The following is a 19,681-nucleotide window of genomic DNA, read 5'->3' on the forward strand; positions in this document are numbered from 1 at the left end:
CAGCTAAAACAATACTTCCGGGCCGTGTTGTCCCAAGGGTTCAAAAATTCCCACACCATCTTTGGGGAAAGCTCAGCTAAAGACCTAAAAGTTCTACCTCTGGAAAAGGAAACACTCCTTCAATATGCAGACGACATTCTGATCGCCAGCCCTACTAAGGAGACCTCTGAACTACCAAGCCAATAAAGGATACAAGTTGTCCAAGAAAAAGCTCAAATATCACAGACTATGGTGACCTGCCTGGGCTTCATTCTCACAGAAGGTTGGAGAAGCCCATCCCAGGAAAGGGAAGAAACAATTTACAGCCTTACCCATTTCTAAAACTAGAAGACAGCTTAGGGGTTCCTGGGGAGGCCAGGGTTTGCTGCTTCTGGATCCCTAACTACAGTCTACTAGCTGGGCCTCTATATGAAACACTGAAAGGAAAAGATGATGATCCTTTTGAATAGAATCCAGAAGTGGCCTTTCAAGAATGGAAAGAGCAGTCAATTCAGACCCTTGCCCTGGAGCTCCCTAATTTAGCTAAACCCTTTGACCTTTACATTCCTGGTGAACGGTGAATCGCCATTGGAGTATTAGTGCAAAACCTGGGACCACTTGAAATGGAACAATGCAAGAATGCCATCCAGGTAGGATAAGCTACGGTCACCAAGGGGCTTGGCCCACCGCCACATCTGGCCAAGATACTGGCAGTATCTGAAAACCTGGAAATCAGCAGCCCAAAAGGCCACCTCCCTCCTAAGGGAAAAGGACCCCACGTGGTGATCCTAACCCCCAACCATGCCCTGAAGTTGCAGGGTTTGCTCCGTGGGCACACTGACCTTGAGTGAGGAGGCCCTCCAACTCCAACCTCCAGAGAGATAACCGGGGCAAAGGGGCACCATGACGACTCGTGTGACCATCACTTGACCTGGAGTTTCTCTCATAAAACAACAAGAGTGTGTCCCAAAAGAGTAGACTACTGCTTGCAGGACTTACTGCACCCAGAGGGGAGGTAATAATCTTGGCGGGGGAACCGTATATCACGCTGTCACCATAGAAGAGCCTACAGACACTGTGATGATGGTGGCCAATAAGACCGGCTGGACTCCTGTTTACTTCAAAAGGCTGTTGACTCAGTGGCCATCATGGTCCTTCATCACCACTGACCCTGGACTGTCTGGGAGTTGAGCAGGCAGGGTCCTGACACCTGGTGCTCTTTTTACGTTAATTCAGGGGCCTAATTGAAGAAAGCGCAGACTACTGTTCAGAGCATCTAGGCTGGCAGAAACGGTCAGCCTAAGGTGGCCGAACAAATGTGGGGCGGGGTGAAACTGGACCTCACAGCGTCACTGCACATCTCCTTCCTGGACCCTTAAAGGTCATTAGAATCTATAACACTACCAATACTTGTGCTCAGGCAGACGAGCAGGGAGGCAGGAGGCCTGGGGACAATCAACGTCACCTGGAGGCTGCTGGGGAGAAGTTCTGACCCTCGCCCACGGGTATGAGGGCTCCTAACTCAGCACTCACCGAGGGGAGGAGGCTCCCAGCAGGCTCCAACTGCCACAAGAGGGCCGATGTTGCCCTGACGGGGTGTGCCAGCCAGGCAGGAGTGACCTCACAACAGAGGGCCCACCTCACAGAAGGGTGAGGAACCCAGCCAGGATCAGACTCTCACCAGAGGGCCCACATCATCAAAGGGATAGGAACCAGGCAGGAGTGTCCTCACACCAGTGGGGCCACATCATCGAAAGGTGAGGGACCCAGCACACGTGGCCTCAAACCAGAGGACACACATCACCAAGGGGCTGGGAGTGAGGCAGGCAGGAGGAGTCTCCAAACAGAGGGCCCATAGAAGAAAAAAGGTGAGGAATCCCGCAGTTGGAACCTCCCCGCAGGCGGCCAGGAGCAGCGAGGCTATGGGATCCAGGCCGGAGTGAACTCACACCTGAGGGCCCTCATCATGAAACTGAGCAACCCAACGTTGGGACCTCAGAGCAGAAGGCCCACATTCCCATGGGGTTGGGAAACTGCCAGGAGTGTACTCGCACCACAGGGCGCACATCAGAAAACTTTTGGAGCCCAGGAGTTAGAGCCTGACGCCAGAGGGCCCTCATTACCGAGGGGAGGAGACACCCAGCAGGCACCAACTCCCACCAGAGGGCCGACGTCGCCAAGGCGGGGTGTGCCAGCCAGGCAGGAGTGACCTCAGAGAAGAGGGCCCACCTCACAGAAGTGTGAGTAACCCAAACAGGATCTGACTCTCACCGGAGGGCCCACATCACCAAGAGGATGGGAACCAGGCAGGAGTGTCCTCACACCAGTGGGGCCACATCAGCCAAAGGTGAGGAACCCAGCACATGTGGCCTCAAACCAGAGGACACACATCACCAAGGGGCTGGGAGTGAGGCAGGTGTCTGGAGGGGCACATTGAACTCTAATTTCCCACCAGGAAGAGGAATTAACCAAAGGCTCAGAGTGACGTGCTGGACCCTGATTACGGCCTGAAGCAAACCTGCGGTTCTGTGGCCAGCTTTCAAGGAAACGAGTTTTAAAGGAAATCACGGGCACTGTAATTCACAAACCTGCAGAGTTATAAATGACAGCTATTGGCAAAAATATATTGAAGTAAGTCTGCAAAGAGGACTTGAAAACGAGGCAGAATTGCAGGAATCATATTTCAGGAGGTAGATTGGAATTGCATTTAAAGCATGTGAAAAGCGGCAGATCTTTGACAGTGATGCACTTGGACAAAAGTGTGTATACATTTTTTCCTGAATATATTCAGGAAAAAACGCATACGCCCTTTTTGGCCAACCAAGCACTCGAGCAATGGAAATCCGCACTACAAGGAAGTCTCATTTCCCATTCGTCAAAAGGGCCATCTGAAAAAACTGTAAAAACCAGATACACAGGACAGGCCATGGAGAACAGGGAGCCTTGTATGCTGATGGGCGGGATGTAAGTTGCCAACAGACACTCTGGAGATGTTTATGGTGTATCCTGAAACATCTGAAAAACAAAGCTACAGACCCTAGGGCACTTCCACTTTAGGCCCTATAGCTTAGGAAAATTAAAATCAACAAGACACAGCCAACACAAAATTTAGGGCTGCTGTGTTTACAAGAACCTCGAATCCAGTACAAATTAAATATCCCAGAAAGAAAAAAATGGATAAAGGAGTTGTGCTACTTACGTACAACGGAATATCACTCAGCAATGAAATCAATGTCATCAGGCCTGTAGCAGCAAATTGAGTGGATTTAAGTATGATGATTCTAAGAGAAATAGAGAAATATGTCACACAGAGTAAGATAATTATCATAAGATATCACTAATAGAGAGAGTGTAAACTTGGCTACACATAAACTGAATTACAAAACCGAACAGAGTCTCACATTTAGATAAAAACTTATGCTTGCTTAAGGGGAAAGTTGAGTTGGGCTGCTGTATAAAACCAGAGATTGTAATTAGCACACATACCGTTCCATAAGCCAAATATGTAATAGACAAGACCTACTCTTTGCTCAACGAAATAGACTCATCCATGGTGTATCACCTCACACCTGTTAGAATGGGCATCATCAGAAAATCTACAAACAACAGATGCTGGAAAGGGTGTGGAGATAAGGAACCCTCTTCCACTACTGTTGGGAATGTAAATTGATACAGTCACTGTGGAGAACATTATGGAGTTTCTTATAAAACTAAGAATAGAATTACCATATGATACAGCAATGCCACTACTGGGCATATACCCAGACAAAACCATAAATCAAAAAGAGACATTCACCGCAATGTTCATTGCATCACTATTTACAATATCCAGGTAATGGAAGCAACCTAAATGCCCACAGACAGACGAATGCATAAAGATGTGGTACATATATAAAATGGAATATCACTAAGCCATAAAAAGGAATGAAATTGGGTCGTTTGTAGAGACGTTGATGGATCTAGAGACTGTCATACAGAGTGAAGTAAGTCAGAAATAGAAAAACAAATCTTGTATATTAATGCATATATGTGGAACCTAGAAAAATTGTACAGATGAACCGTTTTGCAAGGCAGAAAAGGAGCAACAGATGTAGACAACAAACGTATGGACACCAAGGGGGGAAAGCTGTTGGGGGGTGGTGGTGGGAGGAGTTGAGAGATTGGGATTGGCATGTATACATTTATATGTATAAAATCGATAACCAAAAAGAACCTGCTGTATAAAAAAATAAAATAAAATTCCAAATTACAAAAAGTAAAACAGACAAAATATTCTTCCCTTCACATACATGTATTTATATGAATAAATTATTTCCATGCTTATATCTGTAAATACAAAAAAGAGGAATAAAATCTACCTTGAACCAAAAACGAAAGAAAGAAAACAAAACAGAACCCACCAGTTACACAGAGGAAAACCGTAACAGGGCACTTGCTCCAGTTGTAAACAATTCTGAAGTTGGTCAGTGGTGGGGAATCATCTCCCATTCAGCCAGCAGGCCCCACACAACAAGCGTCCTCATTGCAAAGCTGGGGGACCGTGCCGAGGCATCTGTGAGTAAACGTGGGCTGAGCCCCAGGCCAGCTGCTGCTGAAATGTTCCCACCCTTCCCAGGTAAAACACCTGAATATGTACAAGGACTTGAAAGCCTAGAGGAAGGGCCATGGAGCCACATGAGCACCAGCATGCCAGCCGACTTGGTGCCTGCAGGCCAGCCAGGATGGTCCTGGCCCTGGGTGCTCTTCTGGAAGCTTTCCATTTCCCTGCCTGAGATACCCCTGCTGTCCCGGCCCCCACTGCTTTCTTCCTCACTCACCTCTGCCCAGGGAGAAATTCCAGCGGCAGGTATGGGTGACACAGCCTCTTCTTTAGCAGGTGGCATCTTGGCAACTGCTGCAGAAAGTCCAGCAGAGCCCCACTCACACTGGGCCACCAACAAAGCCATGGCCTCTCACTCCCTCCCACCAGTCCAGCCCCGAGACTGCTGACAGGGCAGAGAAAATGGCGTCAGGCACAGCTGCAGGGGCTCTTGCTGCCTGGAGCGGTGTTTATATTGATCTCAACCCAGGCACACCTGGGGAGGGCTGGCCGGCACGGTCAGGCTTCCCAGGCCAGCCAATAATCACCCCTCAGGGGCTCACAGTTGCAGAAACTGGAACTTGCTGAATCGGCCAGGTCCAAGGAACAGGTGTGGGCTCCTGAGAGTCAGGATAGACAAGGGGCTGCAGCTCTGGCTTGTTTTCTAATTATATTATCTGGCCCATGAGTGGGAGACAACTTCAAGAAAACCCTCTCCTAATGAGAGGAACCCAGGAGTCAAGGAGAGGAGGGGTGTGTGGTGGGTGGAGACAGAGGCCTGGTGCCCCGGGTGCAGTGGAAGTCTCTGGAAGACCAGGTGGAGGGAGGCCACACAGAGTGATGCCCAGGGTCACAGACCTGTCGGAGCTGCCGTTTCTTAGTTCAAGTCCTGCTCTGAGGTGCTCTGTGTCAGATCTGAGTGACAGGTGAGCTGGGAGTGCTCTGCAATGAGGGCGATGTGCATGGTTCCTGTGTGCCCAGCCCTGCCACAGTACCTGCAAGGGTAGCTCTGTATCCGGGGAGGGGTCTGACCACGAGAGCCCCATGGGCTGCAGGGGAACCTGCCCAGGGAACACCATATCCTGGGAGGGGCCTGAACACGAGAGCCCCGTGGGCTGGGGTGGGGGTGAGGTACCTGCCCAGGTGAGCTCCATATCCTGGGATTGGCCTGACCTCGAGAGCCCCATGGGCTGCTGGAGTCCTGGTAAATGATGTCAGGACAGTCAGTGAAGCCACCGAGGATAGACCTCCAGTAGTTCCTAAATCCTACACCCTGCTGGTCATTCTACCAACCACCAGGACATGGTATTCTGTATTAGTCTTCAATGATGCCTTCTTTTGTATTCTAGTAGTCCCAGAGTCACAAGAAATTTAGGCTTGTGAGTGGCAGGACTCAACATACAGCTAAAACAATACTTCCGGGCCGTGTTGTCCCAAGGGTTCAAAAATTCCCACACCATCTTTGGGGAAAGCTCAGCTAAAGACCTAAAAGTTCTACCTCTGGAAAAGGAAACACTCCTTCAATATGCAGACGACATTCTGATCGCCAGCCCTACTAAGGAGACCTCTGAACTACCAAGCCAATAAAGGATACAAGTTGTCCAAGAAAAAGCTCAAATATCACAGACTATGGTGACCTGCCTGGGCTTCATTCTCACAGAAGGTTGGAGAAGCCCATCCCAGGAAAGGGAAGAAACAATTTACAGCCTTACCCATTTCTAAAACTAGAAGACAGCTTAGGGGTTCCTGGGGAGGCCAGGGTTTGCTGCTTCTGGATCCCTAACTACAGTCTACTAGCTGGGCCTCTATATGAAACACTGAAAGGAAAAGATGATGATCCTTTTGAATAGAATCCAGAAGTGGCCTTTCAAGAATGGAAAGAGCAGTCAATTCAGACCCTTGCCCTGGAGCTCCCTAATTTAGCTAAACCCTTTGACCTTTACATTCCTGGTGAACGGTGAATCGCCATTGGAGTATTAGTGCAAAACCTGGGACCACTTGAAATGGAACAATGCAAGAATGCCATCCAGGTAGGATAAGCTACGGTCACCAAGGGGCTTGGCCCACCGCCACATCTGGCCAAGATACTGGCAGTATCTGAAAACCTGGAAATCAGCAGCCCAAAAGGCCACCTCCCTCCTAAGGGAAAAGGACCCCACGTGGTGATCCTAACCCCCAACCATGCCCTGAAGTTGCAGGGTTTGCTCCGTGGGCACACTGACCTTGAGTGAGGAGGCCCTCCAACTCCAACCTCCAGAGAGATAACCGGGGCAAAGGGGCACCATGACGACTCGTGTGACCATCACTTGACCTGGAGTTTCTCTCATAAAACAACAAGAGTGTGTCCCAAAAGAGTAGACTACTGCTTGCAGGACTTACTGCACCCAGAGGGGAGGTAATAATCTTGGCGGGGGAACCGTATATCACGCTGTCACCATAGAAGAGCCTACAGACACTGTGATGATGGTGGCCAATAAGACCGGCTGGACTCCTGTTTACTTCAAAAGGCTGTTGACTCAGTGGCCATCATGGTCCTTCATCACCACTGACCCTGGACTGTCTGGGAGTTGAGCAGGCAGGGTCCTGACACCTGGTGCTCTTTTTACGTTAATTCAGGGGCCTAATTGAAGAAAGCGCAGACTACTGTTCAGAGCATCTAGGCTGGCAGAAACGGTCAGCCTAAGGTGGCCGAACAAATGTGGGGCGGGGTGAAACTGGACCTCACAGCGTCACTGCACATCTCCTTCCTGGACCCTTAAAGGTCATTAGAATCTATAACACTACCAATACTTGTGCTCAGGCAGACGAGCAGGGAGGCAGGAGGCCTGGGGACAATCAACGTCACCTGGAGGCTGCTGGGGAGAAGTTCTGACCCTCGCCCACGGGTATGAGGGCTCCTAACTCAGCACTCACCGAGGGGAGGAGGCTCCCAGCAGGCTCCAACTGCCACAAGAGGGCCGATGTTGCCCTGACGGGGTGTGCCAGCCAGGCAGGAGTGACCTCACAACAGAGGGCCCACCTCACAGAAGGGTGAGGAACCCAGCCAGGATCAGACTCTCACCAGAGGGCCCACATCATCAAAGGGATAGGAACCAGGCAGGAGTGTCCTCACACCAGTGGGGCCACATCATCGAAAGGTGAGGGACCCAGCACACGTGGCCTCAAACCAGAGGACACACATCACCAAGGGGCTGGGAGTGAGGCAGGCAGGAGGAGTCTCCAAACAGAGGGCCCATAGAAGAAAAAAGGTGAGGAATCCCGCAGTTGGAACCTCCCCGCAGGCGGCCAGGAGCAGCGAGGCTATGGGATCCAGGCCGGAGTGAACTCACACCTGAGGGCCCTCATCATGAAACTGAGCAACCCAACGTTGGGACCTCAGAGCAGAAGGCCCACATTCCCATGGGGTTGGGAAACTGCCAGGAGTGTACTCGCACCACAGGGCGCACATCAGAAAACTTTTGGAGCCCAGGAGTTAGAGCCTGACGCCAGAGGGCCCTCATTACCGAGGGGAGGAGACACCCAGCAGGCACCAACTCCCACCAGAGGGCCGACGTCGCCAAGGCGGGGTGTGCCAGCCAGGCAGGAGTGACCTCAGAGAAGAGGGCCCACCTCACAGAAGTGTGAGTAACCCAAACAGGATCTGACTCTCACCGGAGGGCCCACATCACCAAGAGGATGGGAACCAGGCAGGAGTGTCCTCACACCAGTGGGGCCACATCAGCCAAAGGTGAGGAACCCAGCACATGTGGCCTCAAACCAGAGGACACACATCACCAAGGGGCTGGGAGTGAGGCAGGTGTCTGGAGGGGCACATTGAACTCTAATTTCCCACCAGGAAGAGGAATTAACCAAAGGCTCAGAGTGACGTGCTGGACCCTGATTACGGCCTGAAGCAAACCTGCGGTTCTGTGGCCAGCTTTCAAGGAAACGAGTTTTAAAGGAAATCACGGGCACTGTAATTCACAAACCTGCAGAGTTATAAATGACAGCTATTGGCAAAAATATATTGAAGTAAGTCTGCAAAGAGGACTTGAAAACGAGGCAGAATTGCAGGAATCATATTTCAGGAGGTAGATTGGAATTGCATTTAAAGCATGTGAAAAGCGGCAGATCTTTGACAGTGATGCACTTGGACAAAAGTGTGTATACATTTTTTCCTGAATATATTCAGGAAAAAACGCATACGCCCTTTTTGGCCAACCAAGCACTCGAGCAATGGAAATCCGCACTACAAGGAAGTCTCATTTCCCATTCGTCAAAAGGGCCATCTGAAAAAACTGTAAAAACCAGATACACAGGACAGGCCATGGAGAACAGGGAGCCTTGTATGCTGATGGGCGGGATGTAAGTTGCCAACAGACACTCTGGAGATGTTTATGGTGTATCCTGAAACATCTGAAAAACAAAGCTACAGACCCTAGGGCACTTCCACTTTAGGCCCTATAGCTTAGGAAAATTAAAATCAACAAGACACAGCCAACACAAAATTTAGGGCTGCTGTGTTTACAAGAACCTCGAATCCAGTACAAATTAAATATCCCAGAAAGAAAAAAATGGATAAAGGAGTTGTGCTACTTACGTACAACGGAATATCACTCAGCAATGAAATCAATGTCATCAGGCCTGTAGCAGCAAATTGAGTGGATTTAAGTATGATGATTCTAAGAGAAATAGAGAAATATGTCACACAGAGTAAGATAATTATCATAAGATATCACTAATAGAGAGAGTGTAAACTTGGCTACACATAAACTGAATTACAAAACCGAACAGAGTCTCACATTTAGATAAAAACTTATGCTTGCTTAAGGGGAAAGTTGAGTTGGGCTGCTGTATAAAACCAGAGATTGTAATTAGCACACATACCGTTCCATAAGCCAAATATGTAATAGACAAGACCTACTCTTTGCTCAACGAAATAGACTCATCCATGGTGTATCACCTCACACCTGTTAGAATGGGCATCATCAGAAAATCTACAAACAACAGATGCTGGAAAGGGTGTGGAGATAAGGAACCCTCTTCCACTACTGTTGGGAATGTAAATTGATACAGTCACTGTGGAGAACATTATGGAGTTTCTTATAAAACTAAGAATAGAATTACCATATGATACAGCAATGCCACTACTGGGCATATACCCAGACAAAACCATAAATCAAAAAGAGACATTCACCGCAATGTTCATTGCATCACTATTTACAATATCCAGGTAATGGAAGCAACCTAAATGCCCACAGACAGACGAATGCATAAAGATGTGGTACATATATAAAATGGAATATCACTAAGCCATAAAAAGGAATGAAATTGGGTCGTTTGTAGAGACGTTGATGGATCTAGAGACTGTCATACAGAGTGAAGTAAGTCAGAAATAGAAAAACAAATCTTGTATATTAATGCATATATGTGGAACCTAGAAAAATTGTACAGATGAACCGTTTTGCAAGGCAGAAAAGGAGCAACAGATGTAGACAACAAACGTATGGACACCAAGGGGGGAAAGCTGTTGGGGGGTGGTGGTGGGAGGAGTTGAGAGATTGGGATTGGCATGTATACATTTATATGTATAAAATCGATAACCAAAAAGAACCTGCTGTATAAAAAAATAAAATAAAATTCCAAATTACAAAAAGTAAAACAGACAAAATATTCTTCCCTTCACATACATGTATTTATATGAATAAATTATTTCCATGCTTATATCTGTAAATACAAAAAAGAGGAATAAAATCTACCTTGAACCAAAAACGAAAGAAAGAAAACAAAACAGAACCCACCAGTTACACAGAGGAAAACCGTAACAGGGCACTTGCTCCAGTTGTAAACAATTCTGAAGTTGGTCAGTGGTGGGGAATCATCTCCCATTCAGCCAGCAGGCCCCACACAACAAGCGTCCTCATTGCAAAGCTGGGGGACCGTGCCGAGGCATCTGTGAGTAAACGTGGGCTGAGCCCCAGGCCAGCTGCTGCTGAAATGTTCCCACCCTTCCCAGGTAAAACACCTGAATATGTACAAGGACTTGAAAGCCTAGAGGAAGGGCCATGGAGCCACATGAGCACCAGCATGCCAGCCGACTTGGTGCCTGCAGGCCAGCCAGGATGGTCCTGGCCCTGGGTGCTCTTCTGGAAGCTTTCCATTTCCCTGCCTGAGATACCCCTGCTGTCCCGGCCCCCACTGCTTTCTTCCTCACTCACCTCTGCCCAGGGAGAAATTCCAGCGGCAGGTATGGGTGACACAGCCTCTTCTTTAGCAGGTGGCATCTTGGCAACTGCTGCAGAAAGTCCAGCAGAGCCCCACTCACACTGGGCCACCAACAAAGCCATGGCCTCTCACTCCCTCCCACCAGTCCAGCCCCGAGACTGCTGACAGGGCAGAGAAAATGGCGTCAGGCACAGCTGCAGGGGCTCTTGCTGCCTGGAGCGGTGTTTATATTGATCTCAACCCAGGCACACCTGGGGAGGGCTGGCCGGCACGGTCAGGCTTCCCAGGCCAGCCAATAATCACCCCTCAGGGGCTCACAGTTGCAGAAACTGGAACTTGCTGAATCGGCCAGGTCCAAGGAACAGGTGTGGGCTCCTGAGAGTCAGGATAGACAAGGGGCTGCAGCTCTGGCTTGTTTTCTAATTATATTATCTGGCCCATGAGTGGGAGACAACTTCAAGAAAACCCTCTCCTAATGAGAGGAACCCAGGAGTCAAGGAGAGGAGGGGTGTGTGGTGGGTGGAGACAGAGGCCTGGTGCCCCGGGTGCAGTGGAAGTCTCTGGAAGACCAGGTGGAGGGAGGCCACACAGAGTGATGCCCAGGGTCACAGACCTGTCGGAGCTGCCGTTTCTTAGTTCAAGTCCTGCTCTGAGGTGCTCTGTGTCAGATCTGAGTGACAGGTGAGCTGGGAGTGCTCTGCAATGAGGGCGATGTGCATGGTTCCTGTGTGCCCAGCCCTGCCACAGTACCTGCAAGGGTAGCTCTGTATCCGGGGAGGGGTCTGACCACGAGAGCCCCATGGGCTGCAGGGGAACCTGCCCAGGGAACACCATATCCTGGGAGGGGCCTGAACACGAGAGCCCCGTGGGCTGGGGTGGGGGTGAGGTACCTGCCCAGGTGAGCTCCATATCCTGGGATTGGCCTGACCTCGAGAGCCCCATGGGCTGCTGGAGTCCTGGTAAATGATGTCAGGACAGTCAGTGAAGCCACCGAGGATAGACCTCCAGTAGTTCCTAAATCCTACACCCTGCTGGTCATTCTACCAACCACCAGGACATGGTATTCTGTATTAGTCTTCAATGATGCCTTCTTTTGTATTCTAGTAGTCCCAGAGTCACAAGAAATTTAGGCTTGTGAGTGGCAGGACTCAACATACAGCTAAAACAATACTTCCGGGCCGTGTTGTCCCAAGGGTTCAAAAATTCCCACACCATCTTTGGGGAAAGCTCAGCTAAAGACCTAAAAGTTCTACCTCTGGAAAAGGAAACACTCCTTCAATATGCAGACGACATTCTGATCGCCAGCCCTACTAAGGAGACCTCTGAACTACCAAGCCAATAAAGGATACAAGTTGTCCAAGAAAAAGCTCAAATATCACAGACTATGGTGACCTGCCTGGGCTTCATTCTCACAGAAGGTTGGAGAAGCCCATCCCAGGAAAGGGAAGAAACAATTTACAGCCTTACCCATTTCTAAAACTAGAAGACAGCTTAGGGGTTCCTGGGGAGGCCAGGGTTTGCTGCTTCTGGATCCCTAACTACAGTCTACTAGCTGGGCCTCTATATGAAACACTGAAAGGAAAAGATGATGATCCTTTTGAATAGAATCCAGAAGTGGCCTTTCAAGAATGGAAAGAGCAGTCAATTCAGACCCTTGCCCTGGAGCTCCCTAATTTAGCTAAACCCTTTGACCTTTACATTCCTGGTGAACGGTGAATCGCCATTGGAGTATTAGTGCAAAACCTGGGACCACTTGAAATGGAACAATGCAAGAATGCCATCCAGGTAGGATAAGCTACGGTCACCAAGGGGCTTGGCCCACCGCCACATCTGGCCAAGATACTGGCAGTATCTGAAAACCTGGAAATCAGCAGCCCAAAAGGCCACCTCCCTCCTAAGGGAAAAGGACCCCACGTGGTGATCCTAACCCCCAACCATGCCCTGAAGTTGCAGGGTTTGCTCCGTGGGCACACTGACCTTGAGTGAGGAGGCCCTCCAACTCCAACCTCCAGAGAGATAACCGGGGCAAAGGGGCACCATGACGACTCGTGTGACCATCACTTGACCTGGAGTTTCTCTCATAAAACAACAAGAGTGTGTCCCAAAAGAGTAGACTACTGCTTGCAGGACTTACTGCACCCAGAGGGGAGGTAATAATCTTGGCGGGGGAACCGTATATCACGCTGTCACCATAGAAGAGCCTACAGACACTGTGATGATGGTGGCCAATAAGACCGGCTGGACTCCTGTTTACTTCAAAAGGCTGTTGACTCAGTGGCCATCATGGTCCTTCATCACCACTGACCCTGGACTGTCTGGGAGTTGAGCAGGCAGGGTCCTGACACCTGGTGCTCTTTTTACGTTAATTCAGGGGCCTAATTGAAGAAAGCGCAGACTACTGTTCAGAGCATCTAGGCTGGCAGAAACGGTCAGCCTAAGGTGGCCGAACAAATGTGGGGCGGGGTGAAACTGGACCTCACAGCGTCACTGCACATCTCCTTCCTGGACCCTTAAAGGTCATTAGAATCTATAACACTACCAATACTTGTGCTCAGGCAGACGAGCAGGGAGGCAGGAGGCCTGGGGACAATCAACGTCACCTGGAGGCTGCTGGGGAGAAGTTCTGACCCTCGCCCACGGGTATGAGGGCTCCTAACTCAGCACTCACCGAGGGGAGGAGGCTCCCAGCAGGCTCCAACTGCCACAAGAGGGCCGATGTTGCCCTGACGGGGTGTGCCAGCCAGGCAGGAGTGACCTCACAACAGAGGGCCCACCTCACAGAAGGGTGAGGAACCCAGCCAGGATCAGACTCTCACCAGAGGGCCCACATCATCAAAGGGATAGGAACCAGGCAGGAGTGTCCTCACACCAGTGGGGCCACATCATCGAAAGGTGAGGGACCCAGCACACGTGGCCTCAAACCAGAGGACACACATCACCAAGGGGCTGGGAGTGAGGCAGGCAGGAGGAGTCTCCAAACAGAGGGCCCATAGAAGAAAAAAGGTGAGGAATCCCGCAGTTGGAACCTCCCCGCAGGCGGCCAGGAGCAGCGAGGCTATGGGATCCAGGCCGGAGTGAACTCACACCTGAGGGCCCTCATCATGAAACTGAGCAACCCAACGTTGGGACCTCAGAGCAGAAGGCCCACATTCCCATGGGGTTGGGAAACTGCCAGGAGTGTACTCGCACCACAGGGCGCACATCAGAAAACTTTTGGAGCCCAGGAGTTAGAGCCTGACGCCAGAGGGCCCTCATTACCGAGGGGAGGAGACACCCAGCAGGCACCAACTCCCACCAGAGGGCCGACGTCGCCAAGGCGGGGTGTGCCAGCCAGGCAGGAGTGACCTCAGAGAAGAGGGCCCACCTCACAGAAGTGTGAGTAACCCAAACAGGATCTGACTCTCACCGGAGGGCCCACATCACCAAGAGGATGGGAACCAGGCAGGAGTGTCCTCACACCAGTGGGGCCACATCAGCCAAAGGTGAGGAACCCAGCACATGTGGCCTCAAACCAGAGGACACACATCACCAAGGGGCTGGGAGTGAGGCAGGTGTCTGGAGGGGCACATTGAACTCTAATTTCCCACCAGGAAGAGGAATTAACCAAAGGCTCAGAGTGACGTGCTGGACCCTGATTACGGCCTGAAGCAAACCTGCGGTTCTGTGGCCAGCTTTCAAGGAAACGAGTTTTAAAGGAAATCACGGGCACTGTAATTCACAAACCTGCAGAGTTATAAATGACAGCTATTGGCAAAAATATATTGAAGTAAGTCTGCAAAGAGGACTTGAAAACGAGGCAGAATTGCAGGAATCATATTTCAGGAGGTAGATTGGAATTGCATTTAAAGCATGTGAAAAGCGGCAGATCTTTGACAGTGATGCACTTGGACAAAAGTGTGTATACATTTTTTCCTGAATATATTCAGGAAAAAACGCATACGCCCTTTTTGGCCAACCAAGCACTCGAGCAATGGAAATCCGCACTACAAGGAAGTCTCATTTCCCATTCGTCAAAAGGGCCATCTGAAAAAACTGTAAAAACCAGATACACAGGACAGGCCATGGAGAACAGGGAGCCTTGTATGCTGATGGGCGGGATGTAAGTTGCCAACAGACACTCTGGAGATGTTTATGGTGTATCCTGAAACATCTGAAAAACAAAGCTACAGACCCTAGGGCACTTCCACTTTAGGCCCTATAGCTTAGGAAAATTAAAATCAACAAGACACAGCCAACACAAAATTTAGGGCTGCTGTGTTTACAAGAACCTCGAATCCAGTACAAATTAAATATCCCAGAAAGAAAAAAATGGATAAAGGAGTTGTGCTACTTACGTACAACGGAATATCACTCAGCAATGAAATCAATGTCATCAGGCCTGTAGCAGCAAATTGAGTGGATTTAAGTATGATGATTCTAAGAGAAATAGAGAAATATGTCACACAGAGTAAGATAATTATCATAAGATATCACTAATAGAGAGAGTGTAAACTTGGCTACACATAAACTGAATTACAAAACCGAACAGAGTCTCACATTTAGATAAAAACTTATGCTTGCTTAAGGGGAAAGTTGAGTTGGGCTGCTGTATAAAACCAGAGATTGTAATTAGCACACATACCGTTCCATAAGCCAAATATGTAATAGACAAGACCTACTCTTTGCTCAACGAAATAGACTCATCCATGGTGTATCACCTCACACCTGTTAGAATGGGCATCATCAGAAAATCTACAAACAACAGATGCTGGAAAGGGTGTGGAGATAAGGAACCCTCTTCCACTACTGTTGGGAATGTAAATTGATACAGTCACTGTGGAGAACATTATGGAGTTTCTTATAAAACTAAGAATAGAATTACCATATGATACAGCAATGCCACTACTGGGCATATACCCAGACAAAACCATAAATCAAAAAGAGACATTCACCGCAATGTTCATTGCATCACTATTTACAATATCCAGGTAATGGAAGCAACCTAAATGCCCACAGACAGACGAATGCATAAAGATGTGGTACATATATAAAATGGAATATCACTAAGCCATAAAAAGGAATGAAATTGGGTCGTTTGTAGAGACGTTGATGGATCTAGAGACTGTCATACAGAGTGAAGTAAGTCAGAAATAGAAAAACAAATCTTGTATATTAATGCATATATGTGGAACCTAGAAAAATTGTACAGATGAACCGTTTTGCAAGGCAGAAAAGGAGCAACAGATGTAGACAACAAACGTATGGACACCAAGGGGGGAAAGCTGTTGGGGGGTGGTGGTGGGAGGAGTTGAGAGATTGGGATTGGCATGTATACATTTATATGTATAAAATCGATAACCAAAAAGAACCTGCTGTATAAAAAAATAAAATAAAATTCCAAATTACAAAAAGTAAAACAGACAAAATATTCTTCCCTTCACATACATGTATTTATATGAATAAATTATTTCCATGCTTATATCTGTAAATACAAAAAAGAGGAATAAAATCTACCTTGAACCAAAAACGAAAGAAAGAAAACAAAACAGAACCCACCAGTTACACAGAGGAAAACCGTAACAGGGCACTTGCTCCAGTTGTAAACAATTCTGAAGTTGGTCAGTGGTGGGGAATCATCTCCCATTCAGCCAGCAGGCCCCACACAACAAGCGTCCTCATTGCAAAGCTGGGGGACCGTGCCGAGGCATCTGTGAGTAAACGTGGGCTGAGCCCCAGGCCAGCTGCTGCTGAAATGTTCCCACCCTTCCCAGGTAAAACACCTGAATATGTACAAGGACTTGAAAGCCTAGAGGAAGGGCCATGGAGCCACATGAGCACCAGCATGCCAGCCGACTTGGTGCCTGCAGGCCAGCCAGGATGGTCCTGGCCCTGGGTGCTCTTCTGGAAGCTTTCCATTTCCCTGCCTGAGATACCCCTGCTGTCCCGGCCCCCACTGCTTTCTTCCTCACTCACCTCTGCCCAGGGAGAAATTCCAGCGGCAGGTATGGGTGACACAGCCTCTTCTTTAGCAGGTGGCATCTTGGCAACTGCTGCAGAAAGTCCAGCAGAGCCCCACTCACACTGGGCCACCAACAAAGCCATGGCCTCTCACTCCCTCCCACCAGTCCAGCCCCGAGACTGCTGACAGGGCAGAGAAAATGGCGTCAGGCACAGCTGCAGGGGCTCTTGCTGCCTGGAGCGGTGTTTATATTGATCTCAACCCAGGCACACCTGGGGAGGGCTGGCCGGCACGGTCAGGCTTCCCAGGCCAGCCAATAATCACCCCTCAGGGGCTCACAGTTGCAGAAACTGGAACTTGCTGAATCGGCCAGGTCCAAGGAACAGGTGTGGGCTCCTGAGAGTCAGGATAGACAAGGGGCTGCAGCTCTGGCTTGTTTTCTAATTATATTATCTGGCCCATGAGTGGGAGACAACTTCAAGAAAACCCTCTCCTAATGAGAGGAACCCAGGAGTCAAGGAGAGGAGGGGTGTGTGGTGGGTGGAGACAGAGGCCTGGTGCCCCGGGTGCAGTGGAAGTCTCTGGAAGACCAGGTGGAGGGAGGCCACACAGAGTGATGCCCAGGGTCACAGACCTGTCGGAGCTGCCGTTTCTTAGTTCAAGTCCTGCTCTGAGGTGCTCTGTGTCAGATCTGAGTGACAGGTGAGCTGGGAGTGCTCTGCAATGAGGGCGATGTGCATGGTTCCTGTGTGCCCAGCCCTGCCACAGTACCTGCAAGGGTAGCTCTGTATCCGGGGAGGGGTCTGACCACGAGAGCCCCATGGGCTGCAGGGGAACCTGCCCAGGGAACACCATATCCTGGGAGGGGCCTGAACACGAGAGCCCCGTGGGCTGGGGTGGGGGTGAGGTACCTGCCCAGGTGAGCTCCATATCCTGGGATTGGCCTGACCTCGAGAGCCCCATGGGCTGCTGGAGTCCTGGTAAATGATGTCAGGACAGTCAGTGAAGCCACCGAGGATAGACCTCCAGTAGTTCCTAAATCCTACACCCTGCTGGTCATTCTACCAACCACCAGGACATGGTATTCTGTATTAGTCTTCAATGATGCCTTCTTTTGTATTCTAGTAGTCCCAGAGTCACAAGAAATTTAGGCTTGTGAGTGGCAGGACTCAACATACAGCTAAAACAATACTTCCGGGCCGTGTTGTCCCAAGGGTTCAAAAATTCCCACACCATCTTTGGGGAAAGCTCAGCTAAAGACCTAAAAGTTCTACCTCTGGAAAAGGAAACACTCCTTCAATATGCAGACGACATTCTGATCGCCAGCCCTACTAAGGAGACCTCTGAACTACCAAGCCAATAAAGGATACAAGTTGTCCAAGAAAAAGCTCAAATATCACAGACTATGGTGACCTGCCTGGGCTTCATTCTCACAGAAGGTTGGAGAAGCCCATCCCAGGAAAGGGAAGAAACAATTTACAGCCTTACCCATTTCTAAAACTAGAAGACAGCTTAGGGGTTCCTGGGGAGGCCAGGGTTTGCTGCTTCTGGATCCCTAACTACAGTCTACTAGCTGGGCCTCTATATGAAACACTGAAAGGAAAAGATGATGATCCTTTTGAATAGAATCCAGAAGTGGCCTTTCAAGAATGGAAAGAGCAGTCAATTCAGACCCTTGCCCTGGAGCTCCCTAATTTAGCTAAACCCTTTGACCTTTACATTCCTGGTGAACGGTGAATCGCCATTGGAGTATTAGTGCAAAACCTGGGACCACTTGAAATGGAACAATGCAAGAATGCCATCCAGGTAGGATAAGCTACGGTCACCAAGGGGCTTGGCCCACCGCCACATCTGGCCAAGATACTGGCAGTATCTGAAAACCTGGAAATCAGCAGCCCAAAAGGCCACCTCCCTCCTAAGGGAAAAGGACCCCACGTGGTGATCCTAACCCCCAACCATGCCCTGAAGTTGCAGGGTTTGCTCCGTGGGCACACTGACCTTGAGTGAGGAGGCCCTCCAACTCCAACCTCCAGAGAGATAACCGGGGCAAAGGGGCACCATGACGACTCGTGTGACCATCACTTGACCTGGAGTTTCTCTCATAAAACAACAAGAGTGTGTCCCAAAAGAGTAGACTACTGCTTGCAGGACTTACTGCACCCAGAGGGGAGGTAATAATCTTGGCGGGGGAACCGTATATCACGCTGTCACCATAGAAGAGCCTACAGACACTGTGATGATGGTGGCCAATAAGACCGGCTGGACTCCTGTTTACTTCAAAAGGCTGTTGACTCAGTGGCCATCATGGTCCTTCATCACCACTGACCCTGGACTGTCTGGGAGTTGAGCAGGCAGGGTCCTGACACCTGGTGCTCTTTTTACGTTAATTCAGGGGCCTAATTGAAGAAAGCGCAGACTACTGTTCAGAGCATCTAGGCTGGCAGAAACGGTCAGCCTAAGGTGGCCGAACAAATGTGGGGCGGGGTGAAACTGGACCTCACAGCGTCACTGCACATCTCCTTCCTGGACCCTTAAAGGTCATTAGAATCTATAACACTACCAATACTTGTGCTCAGGCAGACGAGCAGGGAGGCAGGAGGCCTGGGGACAATCAACGTCACCTGGAGGCTGCTGGGGAGAAGTTCTGACCCTCGCCCACGGGTATGAGGGCTCCTAACTCAGCACTCACCGAGGGGAGGAGGCTCCCAGCAGGCTCCAACTGCCACAAGAGGGCCGATGTTGCCCTGACGGGGTGTGCCAGCCAGGCAGGAGTGACCTCACAACAGAGGGCCCACCTCACAGAAGGGTGAGGAACCCAGCCAGGATCAGACTCTCACCAGAGGGCCCACATCATCAAAGGGATAGGAACCAGGCAGGAGTGTCCTCACACCAGTGGGGCCACATCATCGAAAGGTGAGGGACCCAGCACACGTGGCCTCAAACCAGAGGACACACATCACCAAGGGGCTGGGAGTGAGGCA

This window comes from Delphinapterus leucas, chromosome 1 (assembly GCF_059928025.1).
Source record: "Delphinapterus leucas isolate spDelLeu-1000000601 "Yukka" chromosome 1, BTC_Dleu_Yukka2, whole genome shotgun sequence".
Lineage (NCBI taxonomy): Eukaryota > Metazoa > Chordata > Mammalia > Artiodactyla > Monodontidae > Delphinapterus > Delphinapterus leucas.